Raw genomic sequence first — 13,269 nt, 5'->3', positions numbered from 1 at the left:
AAAATAAATTCCAGTGCTTGACTAGCTCTTGTTTGGCATGAAGTTGTAGAGCACTTAAAATTCCTCATACAGCAGCTTTAATTGCTTGCTAATCTTGCCTAAAGATTGGCTGAGAATGTCGGCTCAGTTCTCCTGTTGCTTATTCTCAGTAGCACAGACTGCAAATGCTTGGGGAAAATGTACTGGGAGCATTTACTGTAGTACATGAGTGAAGGGGTATGGAAACACTTGCCTAGAGGTCAAACTGTTGACGTTTTAGTAGTTGGTTATTGATCTGTATCAGCAGCCTGACAGTTGTATGGCTTTTGTTGAATGAGTTAATAATTTCTTGGTGTGATGCAAAATCAACACCCAATTGACCCGAGCCCCTGAGTGTGACCCTGTGGAAGGGGATGGTGTGAGATGCTGCTCCCAGCACGTCTGCTCTGCTCCACCGAGCCCTCCTCAATGAGCAGCTCTTCTGGACAAAGCCTGCCCGAGAGCTGTGCCTTCCTCTTTCCTTCCCACGTTGTGCTGGGCTTTGATGAATGTGTTAGTGCTCATGTTGGTGGCTGTTCCCTTTTTTTAGAAACAAATCTTACCCACAGTAACTCTATATCCACAGTGAGTAATGGAGAAATCATTGCTCGTTAATGATTCACTTGCAGGTTCCTGTATTGCTCTTGCTCAGTCACTGGTGTTGCTGTTGGCTCCAAAGTGTTGCTCAGCCAAGCACTTAGACCTGATTTTCATAGTTTCAGCAGGGTTGTTGTAATGACAGGGTGGTGGGTGGCTGCCCTTGGTTACTGGTTGTCTGGTCCAAAATATATCCTTCCAGAGCTGGTCCTGATGATGCTCTTGGCAGGATTGAAGAACTTCTGTGCTGTCAAACCTTTAAACTGCTTGAAGACCACTTTTACCATTTAGGTAGAGTTCTCATCCCAGCCTCTCAAACAAAAGTGTTTGTTTTCTGTGTGCACACTTGGTGATTGACTTTCTTGGGAAATGCCAGTGCTTTGCTGCTGCACTTAGAGGAATGGTGCCTCTAATCAAGGAGTAAAAAGCAAACTTCAGCTTTTAATAACTCAGAAACAGAATCCTGAAGGATGCCTGGGGTCACAGAGTCCAGTCCTTTGTCTTGGTTGTGCCTGTCATATCCTCCCTAGGCTGATTGAGTTACGCAGACAGAGCTTGCCTAATAATTCAGCTTCCTATTTTGTAACAGTCATTATTGTAGGCTGTTTCATGGTGCTATTGTTCAAATAAACTAAGGAAAAAAAAAAAATAGAAAGGGGCTCACACAAGAACAAGAGGATGCTTTCGCTGCTTTTGGCTTGGTTACTTCCTGTGAAAAAAACATTCACCATGCAATGCTTGGGATCATTCAGCAGCAATCAGCCCAATAACAGAAATTAATAAGCTAAAAACCCCTAGAAGCTTTAGGATGGAAAAATGCTGTGGCTTGACTGTTGAATATTCAGCATCTCTCTTTTTTTTTCTTTTTTTCCTTGATGTCTACTCACTTTCCAGCATGGGCATCCAAAGCTGAGTCATTTTCCAGCACCATTTGTAGGATAACGGGGGCCTTGGGCTTGATTGTGCTACATTTCAATCCATGATTGGTATCAAACCTGCACCCCAAAAAAAGGAAGGGGAGAGACATGGCCTTTGCTTGGCCAGGGGCATGAGCATGGGAGGAGCAGGAGGCTACAGCAGCCCCCAGGCCAAAGGGTGTGTGTGGTGGGAGGCTTCATCAAATAAAGCATGGCAGACTTGGGGTGATTTGGGACCCTGTTATTTTTATTGCTTTCAGAAGTTCCTGTAATTGATTTTTTTGCAGAGAGGAAAAGCAGAATTATGTACCGGCAATAATTCTTGTGGCTTTTCTTGTTTCTTTTTCTCACACAAGGGAAGGCTTTCCTGCGGTCATTCCCCCGCCACTGTCACTTCACAGCAATGGCTTCATCCCCTCTCTGTTTTCTTCCTCTCTTGTTGCCCTTCTCCACTTTCTCTTCCCCACATGCTGCCCTTTCCCTGCGTGCCACCTGTTTACTGCTGGCACAGTTGGGGTTGGGCAGGAGCTGGGAGCTGCCAGAACTCCTCTGCCTCCCTGAACCCATCAGCTCTCCTGCCAGGGAGCTCCAACCTGCCTCTGCCTTCCAGTTTGTGCAAGAATGTCTCTGTTCAGATTTATTTTTTAATTGAACTCATGTCTCAAATGAAGGAGAACAAAACATGACTTTTAATTTTTTTTTTTTGTGAGGGAAGCCCCTTCTAACAGCCTGAGATCACTCCACATCGTGTTGATCACAGAAATTGTTCCAGAGTCCTGGGCCTAAGCTCCTATGGGGAAACGGCCCTGGATCAATGAAAGAAAACATTCAGCAATGTGCATTTTATACAAGCATTTAAACTTTTTTTTTTTTTTTTTGGTTTTGTTTAGTAATAAAAGGAACAAAGCTATTATTAGTGACCATGGGCTTGGGAGTTTGCTAAAGCAGCAATAGTTACTCATCTGTTTTCATTTGCAGAAGTGTTCTAACAAAGGCAGCCACAAATGCAGCAGCAGGGTTAGGAGGTGGATGGTAGGAGTGGAAGTGCAGTTTCTGGAAGCCAGTGCTTACTGAGACCTTTCTGTTTAGTCTTGGCTCTGTGGCCACCAGGAGCTCAGGGCCCAGGGAGCTCTTGCCTTGGATTGAAACGTGAAAGGATGAATCCCCTGGGTAAGTCCTTGGTCCTTTTTCTTCTCTGAGCTGCAGCAGAGCTCCACAGAGCAGTTGTCCCTCCTGGTGCCTGCATGTCAGCTCCTGCAGCTGGCTGGCAGAGATGGAGAAGAAGCAGTGTTATATAATTTTGTTTTAGTTTTGCCTCTCTCCTCCTGGCCCAGGTAGGAATAAAACAGAGAAATGTTACCTGACTTGGAACCACAAAAAACTCCAATATTTTCTCGCTTGTTTCTTTTTCTTTTTCAAACCAGCTGAACAAGCGTGCACAAGACCTTTTGCATTTGCTTTCATGTGCAGCCAGCTGGGTCAGGGTTTGCTCCATGGCAGATGCTGTGGACTGCAGAGCTGACTCTGTACGTGGGGGGATCCACGTTGCCTGTGAGGGCAGTTTCCTCAGGTGCTGAAAGGCAGGCAGGTTTTTGGCTCAAAGTGCTGTGCTGTGCCCAAAGATTCTGTGGGAAATGAGAATGAAATTCTCCTGTTGATTTCCTTGGGTTTGGTACCATGTCCCACCTAAGTTTGGTTGTGATGTGCTGAGTACATGCCTGAATTTAATGCTGGAATTAAATGCTCTATGAGAGTTGCTGTCTAATAATCTCAACCAGCCTCTTTTTCTCCCCAGTCCTGCAGCAGTTAAAAGTCTGATTTGCAATTTGAATTTACATCCTGAGATTGGTATGACAAATACAACAAGAAATATCTTGAATAAGTAACAAATTTCAAGAATTGCTGTTTGCTCACGTGTCAGCGTGCTGAAGATACAAACTTAAAACCCTGGAGTAGCAGAAGAGCTAACTGGAAAGGAGAAATGCAGAAGGAGAACTCTTGTTAGTGTGCAGGGATCTATTGGGGCAGCTGAGCCACAACCTAGAAAGTTGCAATTATTTTTCTAGTGTCAGAAGTGATACTGGGATAACAGATAAGCAGAGGAGGAGTCATTGAGCTGCTTTATCGTGCTGCTTACAGAAATGTGAAATTTAGCATGATAATTGAATAAAAGGTCTTATCTGTAGCTACGGTTGTTAATGGCCAGAAACGCACATCTGAGAGGACAGATTATGTAATTTGCACCAACATTGGAAATACATCTTTTTTTTCCTGGATTTCATGCAAACAGTTTTTAAAAAAACAAACCTTCTCTCTGCACTGCCTGAATAATATTTTGCTTTCAAAGATGCCAAACTTTTGGAAGTAGACTGATAGAATAAGAAAGATGTCAGACTTGGTAATATTTTTACACATGGCATGTTGGAAGGCTTTTTTGGTTTTTAGGAGTGGGTTATTAAAATTTTTCATCTTCTAGTTCTTTGTTTTTTATCATTTTGAAGGTTTTGCAAGCATAATAAAGTATGTAGGCACAAAAGTTTGAAGTGACCTGGCACTAGAGGGAACAAAGAAACCTTCACCCTCTTGAAACAGGATTCTGCACACAGAACTCCCGTTTGCTTGGTTTTCTTCTGTGGCAAACAAATTTTTGAAGTTTACTTTGGCATGAATTCCCACCACCATTATGTTAAACAGAAATGGAAGGGTGTTTCCAAGCAGCATGTTTCTTTGTTGCCATGCGGAAATACAGTTTTAAATCTGTTTTCTGTAGGCACTTTGTTTTGCTTTTCCTTTCCTTGTCTTCTTCCCATGCATCTATAGCTTCCCAACACCACTGGGAATCCTGGAATAATAGATTGGTTTGGGTTGGAAGGGACCTTAAAGATCATCCAGTTCCAACATCCCTGCCATGGGCAGGGACACCTTCCATTAGACCAGGTTGCTCAAACTATTTTAAGATAAATAGTTATGTTCATGTTTTTAATTGAAATGAGGAGAGAACTTCGTTCTGGCTTGAACTTCACTGTTTACATTTTTTTGCATGTGAAATGTTAACTGATAAAAAATGCCTGCAGGTTGGGATCCACCTTAGATTTACAATTTGGTTTTTTAAGTCCTAAGAAACTTTATTATGTTTAATCTCAAATGAAAAATTATAAAGAGGGACTTTGTTGTAGAAAACCTATCAGTTTTCTGCCAATATAATTTTTTTTTTTTTTTTTTTTGGTGCTCTAGTGATTATGGAAAACCTTATAGAAAACCCCTTGTGTATTGCTTCTTGGAGGGTAATATTTGAGGGGTTGATAAAATGATGCTGCTGTTGAATAATGCAGTGAAAAAATTATAAATCTGGGAATTTTTGTGCTTAAAACCCATTTTTTCACTAGGCTAAGGCTATTCACCCTATCCCTGCCATCTCCAGCTGTTATTTGCATGTAGACATGGAAAGGGCTTTTTTTTTTAACCCTCTCAAACATTCACTAGAATCATAGTAGCCTTTTATTGCCTTTTTATTTTTAATGACAGTATATTGAGGTTTTCTTAACTAAGGAGTGGTACAGTTTACCTGAAGAAGTAACTGTCAGGCTGGTTTTGGTGTCAGCACCTCCCTTCTGGCACTTGCTAATGCTTCATCTGCATTTTTTGTCCTGGGCCACCACAGTACCAAGGTCTTGGACCTGGTTGAAAGCCCTTTGGCCTGGGAACTGCTTTATTCTGGCTGACTCTGCAATCCCCAATTTACCTGATGCTGGTTCTGCAGAGGCATGTGGTGGGATGGGTGGAGAAAATTGATTATTATGGGTTTTTGCCTAGGGCTTTTTTCCTCTTGTTTCAGGGAATTTCTCAATCCCAGGCTGTAAAGATTTAATGTACTGGTTTTTTAGTAGTACTTAACACTTGTAAGATTTTTAAAAACATACAGAATCACTCAAATATTAAAGACTTCAGTTTCAAACAACGTGGATATGGACTTAATTTAATCACAAGAATATATTAATGCATTTGATCTGCTTTGGTTTTTTTTCAGTGTGACTTTTTCAGCTTAGCATTGCTGTGTATTTTTGAGATCGTCTTTGCTTTTCCTGAGTTACTTTTAATAAACGATTTTAGCAGCAGGAGCTAGTGTAAGTGTCCTTAGAAAGCACTTGTTCTGCCAGACAGGAAGGTGTTTTTCAGGTTCCATACTTTGGTTTTGTGTACTTAATTATTAGTTTTTACAGAATAAATTAGCCTGTATTAAAAGCGCACCGGAGGCTGAAGTTCCTTGTTCCCAGGCTGGAAATAACATGGTCAGTGAAGGTGTTTTCATTATGCTCCACTCTTGAACTTCAGGGGAGATTTTGAATGGCATGTTCAGGATGTTGAACAGTTACTGGCTGTCAGAGGTTTGGGTTTTCATGCTGCTGTGACAAACTGAAAGGTTCTTCTCTGCTAAGGGTGTGAGCAGGTGTTGTAAGAGCCTGGCAGCTTCAGCTTCAGTGCTATGTGCTGAATAGCATAACAGGACATGGCTGTTGGCTACAGAAGATGGAGCATTCTGGGATTTAGAGGTGTGGTTTCCCCTTCTGTCTGTACTGACCAGGCTGTGTGTCCCCAAGGGGCCCTGCTCTAAAGCCTTGTGTTGGAAGTCATTATGGGTGAGGGTGGCTGTTGGACCCTCCAGCTGCTGTCTTTCCTTCCAAAGGTGTCCCTCTTGATCTGCTCTGGATGAAACCTCCTGCTCTGCATGCCTTCTGTCTACTTTAGGATGTCTCTTTTTGTAGTAGATATTTCTTGAGTTTGTTTGTTTTGGGGGAACCTCTAATCTTTAATTTAGAAAGGACGGGTTGCATTTTGAGGTATTATTTACTGCTTTAATCCAGCACAGTGTATGTGAAGGCAGGAGCTCCTGTTGTGTGCAACATTCCAGCACTTCTTCAGATCCATCTGCTCTGCCAAAGAGTTTGCTTTGCTCTGCATCTGTCCTTTTGGAGCCTCTGGCTGCAGGGCATCTTCTGTGTTCAGGAAATGGCTGGACATGACACTCAGTGCTCTGCTCTGGTTCACAAGGTGGTGGTTGGTCAAAGGTTGGACTTGATGATCCTGAAGGTCTTCTCCAACCTCATTGATTCTGTGATTCTGTTTCCTGCAATTCGTTGCTGGCTGCTTTATTCCACAGTGACCTACTTTGATTAGGCAACCAGTCTTTATTTGCAAAGGAGCACGTTGTTCCTTCACCAGTCCTCCAGCTGGAAATGGTTTCAGGTCTGAACTTCTCAGAATGAGACTGTTGATACCAATTTAATCTTGTTCATGGCTGGTTTATATCGCTTGGTGACATGCCAGGGTTGTTCTCTCCTGGGTGTTTGTTTCTCTGCTGTATTTATAGACAGCAGCACTCACTCCTGTCAACCTCCAAACTTTTCTTTAGCTTCCCACTATAAAGTGGGCTTGTTTCCCTTGTCCCCTCAATTTTAGCTCCATGCTCTTGAGCACAGTTGCCCAAGCAGGAGCCCTTGCCCACAAGGCACACCCAGGTTTTGCTCTGGGAGCACAGTGCTTCTCCATCCTCTCTGGCATTGCCTTGACTGATACAGCCTGAGGCTGCTGCTTTTTGTGTTTTGCAGTGCTTGGCCATTTGTGACTTCGAGAGTGACTCATTCTCCTGGGCTCCTCTCAGTCCCATTGAGTTTAAATTCATCAGGGAAATACAGATGATGTACCATATCCTGTTGTGCTTTGAAAGATCCTAATGGAGTAGTGGCAGCTCACCAGAAGGATGAGCTGTTTCTCTTGACCTGTGATCTGAAACAATACAGACCAAATCCAGCAGATACAAATCAAGGGGAATTTTATCCATGAGTTGCTTCCCCGAAGTGTCAGTGGATCCAAGGCTGGAGCCTGAGCAGAGGCATTTGTAACAGATGTTTCAGGTTAATAGAGAAGAGATTGAAGAGCTTTTTTTGAAAGAAAATAACTGGGAATATGAAGAGGGATACAGAAAACCCAGTGAGCAATTCAGGTGTGTAATCTGGTAATAAGCTTAAATGCTGTCCCTTTATAAGGGGAGGAAACGAAGTGTAGTTGGACTGTGGTGTGAGCTCAGGCAGTGCCTTGCAGCCATGGTAGAGGCTGGTAGGAGCTCAGCATGGATTGGGACTTGGGATTGTTGAAATCTTCCATTCTTCAAAAACGGCAAAACAGGGCTGTGTTAAAATCAGAGAGACAGGAGGGCAGGGTGAGAGCCCAGCTCCTCGATGATATCTTGCTGTTCCTGAAGCCCCTGCTGCAGGCTGTTTATTTGGGGTGATGCTGCTGTTTCACCCTTTGCCTCTTTACCCTTCTTATCCCAGCTCAGGGCTCTGCAGACGGCTGGGGAAGAGGGGACAAAGCTCCATCTAGTGTGGAGAGGGAGATGTCTGGGAGCTGGCCAAATGAGAAATCCTACAGAAGCTGCCTTCCCCTAGTCCAGGCATGGGGGTTGCTTTTTTGGCTGTTTTTGTTTTGGGGTTTGTTTTGGCAGCTTGTATATAGGACTGCCAAGTGCTTTGGCTGTGTGTTAATTGAAGAACTCTGGCATTGACAGCTGATGTTAATTTTTGGTACTCTGAAAGTGTGTGCAGGATAATACTGGCTTTAAAGCAACTTTAAGTAGTCTGGAGTGTCAATTCAAGGCAAATTTAGGTATATATCCTTCTATTAAGATTAGGAATTCTGTAGCCAGGTTGTAGCTGTGTGAAAGGAAGTGGCACAGAAGTATAACACTTCTAAGGTAGAATATTTTAGTTTAAGATAAAGTTCAAGATTTGTACAAAAATAAACTATGGTAAGATAGATAATAAAAGCTGTTATCCACTTATACTTGCATTATCTGCTTCTAAAAACAAGAAAGAAGAGCAAATCATCTTGTTTGTTCTGGAGTTTGTAAAAAAAGTAATTTTTTGCTCCCCTGAATACTTGTAAAGCCAGTTGCAGTTCCTGAATGTGGAAGGGGAAAATATTTTCAGTGTATTAGATATATATTGGCAACTAAGTATCAGGCAGCCACTAAATTTCTGAATTCAATAATGGTTATATGAAAAAAAAAAAAGCTACTACAGTTTAATCCAGATTTTTTATGTGGGTTATGAAGGAAACATTTTTTTATTTTCCTTAATCCACCTGTGATGTCCCATTCTTATCCAAGCATATGCTGCTTGTCCTCCTTCCTGCAGTGCCTCAGTGCCAAAGACCACTGGGCAGAATCGGTCCCTGCCCAAAGTGGTAGATCAATGTCATTTGTAGGAACTTGGGATCAGACTTCTCTGTGGGTTTTCATTGTTGTTTTGGGGGTTTTCATGGTTTCCAGCTTGTTGGGAATATTGGCCTGCCTTTTGTTTCCAGCATGTTGGGAATATAGGGGCTTGTTCCTGCTGGAGGAGGATCATGAGGAGTAGAAGGTGGTGAGTGCAGAGAAGGTGAAGTTTTCTTCCACAGCAGTAGGCTGAGGTGAAGGCAGGGTTTGTAGCACTGACTTTTCTGAGCCAAGAAGATGAAGAGGTGGCAGGGTCACTTTGCTCCAGCAGCACGTTTACCCCCACAGTGCAGCTGCAGGTCCTGATTGAGAGCTGCCACAATACTGCTTTTTAGGGACAGCAGTACAGTTGGCTGCTGGGCTCCAGCAAGTCTGGAGCTGCACATCATTTCCAGGTGACTTTGCTGCATGTTTATGAACCTGGCTCACTAATGTAGCACTGTACAGTCGCCTGCTGAAGCCTAAAATAACAGAAGGTGTGAAATGCTGCTCCACACCAATGGTGGGTGCTCCAGCAGGTACTTGCCAAGGTCACAAACGCTAAATAAACCAGATTAAACAAAACCCTGTTGCAGGAATGCATGATTAACTGTAGTCTTTGCAGGATTTATTGGTTATAAGCTAAGCCCTGCCTTTACTTTTTTGTCCTAGTAACTAAGGCAGATGTGAACTTCAAGTCCAGTGAAACATTTTTTTGGCTCTTGCCTCTGTTTACATGATTCAGGAGTTTGCAGTGGTTCCACAACAAATATAGCTTTGAACAGAAATAGCCATTCAAGTGCTGTGCTTCTGGCAGTGCAGAACAGATTAGGAGGGTCTGACAGAAATGCTTCTAAATAGTTTGGAGCTGGCTGCTCTTTTTTCAAAAGTAAACCAAGGGCTATTATGTATTTTGAAAAGTAAGAAGTGGGTTCCTGCTACAATTGTCACAGGCAACATGGCTTAGTTGTCACTGAACTGTGCAAAACATGGGCTGTGCTGAGCAGTTTTACTTGAGAAGATCCCATTTTCTAGAAACTCAGCAGCTGTGTTAATCTTTGATATTGTATTTGGTTGCATAAAGTTATTTCTGAAGATTTTTCCGGATGTCTCCTCTTTGAGATGTGCTGGTGCATTTTAGATGCAACATAAGACATGCAGAGCAGAAGGGTGATTGCAAAATTAAATTAGGGCTGTGTATTAGCAGGGCCATATTTGAGGTGTTAAAAGACCTATAAATAGGTTAGGGTGGATCTTTTTGTATATATTTTTGACTTTGTGAAATCAAGAAGTATAAATGTTGCTTGCATGTTTTTATTTTGAACAAGACTTCATTCTGTACCATGGTTTTCATTTGGTATTTCTTTTATTTACATGTCACCCCATGTTTAAATAATTATTTTCCTCATTCCCTCTCTGATGTTCATGAGCAGTTTCTGGCTTGAAACAAGATGCAGAATTATTTTGATGAGGGAAGAGGAGGAATTACCATAATAGTCCTTGGAGATGCAATTCCCCAGTGCTGAAGGCTTTAAACCAATGCCAAATATTTCTGTGAAAGACTGCAGTTCCTGCAAATGTGACAAATTTAAAAGAGAATTTACAGCTGTTGGATGGCAGGTGAAAAGGTTCTTCCAAATATTATTTGCACTGTCCTGCCCCAGCCATCCTGCCCCACAGTGCACACTCTGAGGTTGTAAGCACACAGAAACTGTACCCAACTTTGGCAATCCCCAAACTTGGGATTTGGGAGAGGTACCTGGTGACAGAAGAGCCCTTTACTGGGTGTGCCTGTGCTGAAAATGCTGCTGACAGCATAGCAAGGATCCTGGTGAACTGAGGAGGTTTGCTTCCTCCAGGAGCCTTGGTTTGGGATTCTCCCATGTCAGGGATGTTGTGGGGGCATTGAGTGGCCTAAGCAAGGGAATTGAAGGCCACCTGTCTTCAGTTGTTTGCAGTTGGGCAACTCCTCCATTTTGCTTTGCCTCAATTAGCAAGTTTGTAAACATCACTAATGTTTCCTTACATGGACAGCTGGAGCTTATCCCACCTTCCTGTCTGTGCTGTGAAAACCCAAGGCAGCAAGTCTGGCACATCTGTCCTGCAATTGCCAATCTAATTGCAGTGTAAATATCCAAGCGGTTGGTAAAGTAACTTGATGCTGAATAAGGGCTTTTTTTTACCCCCACCCCAAGTAGTTCAGCTTGCACAATCCTCTTTGCCCCAACAACCTTTCCACAAATAAATAAAAAGGTAGAAGAAACATGAGCAATGCTTAAGGGACTCTAAAATTGAAGTTTGTTCCAAGCATGGGGACACTGAGGAATTGGTTTATGCAGCCTGGGGAGTTGCTTTGTTAGAAAGAAGAGTTGCTAAAGACATTTGCTGATCTGATCAGGTCCAGTAATGAACAGCTAGTGCTGTGGCTAGAGACTGAAGAGAGAGTTTGCATAATATCTGTCCAAGACTGGTTTAATGTTAAAATCAATGCAGTGATGGGTTGTTTGTTCCCTTGCATGTTGTTTTTAATGTTGTGAACAAGTCCTACATGCTGATAATTCCAACATACTGAGCACAGAATTCACTGTGTGGTTCTCATCATGACTGTTTGGGATTCTTAATCATTTGAAGCAAATCTTCCATAAACACTTTCCCTTTTGCTCCTCAAGATCCTGTTTGCTCAGCATGCCAGAGCGAGGATGTCATCTGCAGGAGATGAGGCTTCCAGCTGCCTCATCCTCTTTGGAAGGCCTTGAATAGTGCTGTGACAGTGGAGTCAATAAGCAGAAAACCTTGGGTGAATGGAAGGTTTAGGCTGGGAACTGCTGGTCCTGGAAAGCTTTGAGGGACACCGTGGCTTTTTAGCTGGGAAGCAGTCTGGGCATGTGAGTTTTGGATACAAGCTGTGGGTGCTACATGGTTGAGCCTTATCTTCTGCTGAAAACTGCCTCAGTGAATAAACTTGCTATCCAGCTGTGGAAGTGATAATTTCTAAACCAAGATAAGATGGAAAGGTGCTGTGAAGCCAGACCTGGGCACTGTGTAGCTGTAAAGTATCAAAAAGTGTGGTGGTCATACGTCACCTTCCTGTCAGCGACTGTGTTATCATCGCTGTTTACCCAGATTAAAAAAGGTAAATTCTGCATTACAAAATCAAAAACTACAGAGATTGCTAGTGGAGCCTTATCTCCTCGCCTTTTCTTTTATCACCTTTTGGTTGTTTTAGCAATCTGGCTTTTTGTTTTGCAAATTTGTGTAGAGCCCTTTAGAGAGGGAAGTGCCCATAGATGTGGTGTCTGAAAAATGTTTAAAAAACCTTTAACAAGGTCAGACTTTTAAGTGAAAGGCAAATCTGCGTCATACCTTTTTTTCCTCTTTTACTTTTTGTTAATATTTTTTTTAAGTTTGTGATGGAAACTTCGAAAGTTTGAGGAAAAGCATCAAACCAGTATCAGGTAATGCAGTCAGCTACATTTTAAATTCCTTTAGCCCTTCATGGGACAATTTTGGGAGCTTGAGGTATTTGTGTAGCTGGGTGTTCTTTTCCAGCCGGTTTGAGCAGAGGTGAAACAGGGGAAATGGTTTGTGTACTGCCACATCGACTCTGTACCATTACGGATGTCGTTCAGGTTCTTGAGAGATGCATGTCCAGTGGTTCCTAGGTGGAGGTTTGCCTAGGCGAACCTTGAATGCGAAGAAGTTACATCCCAGAAAACAAATTTGTCTTGCACCCACCCTTTCCCTTCATCTTTTTGGTGATAAAGATCGTGAGAAAACGGTGCTGTTACAGACAGCCCTTATCCACTGATGGTGTTAATGGCCTGATCACACCCCTTTTAATTAATGAATGGGAGAAGTGCTTTCAATGCCAGCCCGTGTCTTCGGTTTCTCCCATTCCTTGTGGGGCGGTGAGGGTGGTGCAGCCCCTGGGATCCTCTCAGCCCACGGCGGTGCCGGGAATTTACCCCAAACCCTGCGGATCCAGGTGCCCATCAGGAGGCTGCGCGGCGCTCCCATGCAGGTGAGACAGGATGCAGCAAGATGCTGGCTCCAAACTCCTGGGCTGTTTTGGAGCCCTTTCCTGGTACCCCCCGGCCGTGCTGCCTGCAGCCCGTTGTTTTCTCCTCGGTAGGTGCTGGATTGCACAGGTCTGCAGTGCCGGGAGCTGCTGCTCCCTGGGGATTGGAGTTGCCAGGTCCTTATCTGGAGCCTCCCCTGGAGACACAGCCGGCCCGGACGCTGCTTGGCTTTCACCCGGGGGTGCTCAGCACAAGCCCTTGGACACCAAATTTGGGGGGAAAGATGGAAGCTGTTCAGATGGTCATGCCCTGCTCCTTTGACAGCCTCTGTCTGTGAGTGATGCTTTGCTGGGGCACCGTAAGCAGATGATTGTGGGGTTGGTTTGGCGTGGTGGTTGTGCTCTGGGAATTGAGGATTGCTGTGCTTGGGACTGGCCACTGTCTTCTGCAGAGTCACAGCAGCTGG

At 43.5% G+C, this 13,269-nt stretch overlaps 1 protein-coding gene across 5 annotated transcripts in view; it reads left to right on the top strand.

Moving 5' to 3' along the window:
• MITF (melanocyte inducing transcription factor) overlaps positions 1–13,269 on the top strand; it is a 99,412-nt gene that overhangs the window by 35,921 nt on the left and 50,222 nt on the right. The window contains exon 1 of one of the 5 annotated variants that reach the window (XM_030227962.2): positions 12,699–12,805. The exons of the other annotated variants lie outside the window; for them this stretch is intronic. The gene's annotated coding sequence lies outside the window, so the exon portion shown is untranslated. Of the gene's footprint in view, positions 1–12,698; positions 12,806–13,269 lie in introns of those variants that run through there. 5 annotated transcript variants of the gene reach the window in all.

This window comes from Serinus canaria, chromosome 12 (genome assembly GCF_022539315.1).
Source record: "Serinus canaria isolate serCan28SL12 chromosome 12, serCan2020, whole genome shotgun sequence".
Taxonomy (NCBI): domain Eukaryota; kingdom Metazoa; phylum Chordata; class Aves; order Passeriformes; family Fringillidae; genus Serinus; species Serinus canaria.
The sequence above is the reverse complement of the archived record's forward strand: the minus strand, read 5'-3'. Positions and strand labels throughout refer to the sequence as shown.